We start from the raw sequence: 325 nt of genomic DNA, 5'->3' as shown, positions 1-325 counted from the left end.
GGCTGTTTTAAACTGGAATTGGATCTAGTTCTTATGTTTCAATAGAGTTGAAGCCAAAATCGCTTTATCTCAGCGAAAGAAGCAATAAATGAACTTCTTCTGTTAACGAAGCTCCAAAGTTAATTTTAAGTTTAGTTAGATGTTGGACAGCTTCGAAATGCTGAGAAGCAATATATCTGGCTGTTTTAATCTGGAATCAGGTCTAATTCTCATGTTTCAACAGAGTTGAAGCCAAAATCTCTTTACCTCAGCGAAAGAAGTAATAAATGGACTTCTTTTGATTACGACGCTCCACAGTTAATTTTCAGTTTAGTTAGATGTTGGA

Source organism: Poecilia reticulata, linkage group LG9 (assembly GCF_000633615.1).
Source record: "Poecilia reticulata strain Guanapo linkage group LG9, Guppy_female_1.0+MT, whole genome shotgun sequence".
NCBI lineage: Eukaryota > Metazoa > Chordata > Actinopteri > Cyprinodontiformes > Poeciliidae > Poecilia > Poecilia reticulata.
Note: the sequence above shows the minus strand (reverse complement) of the source record.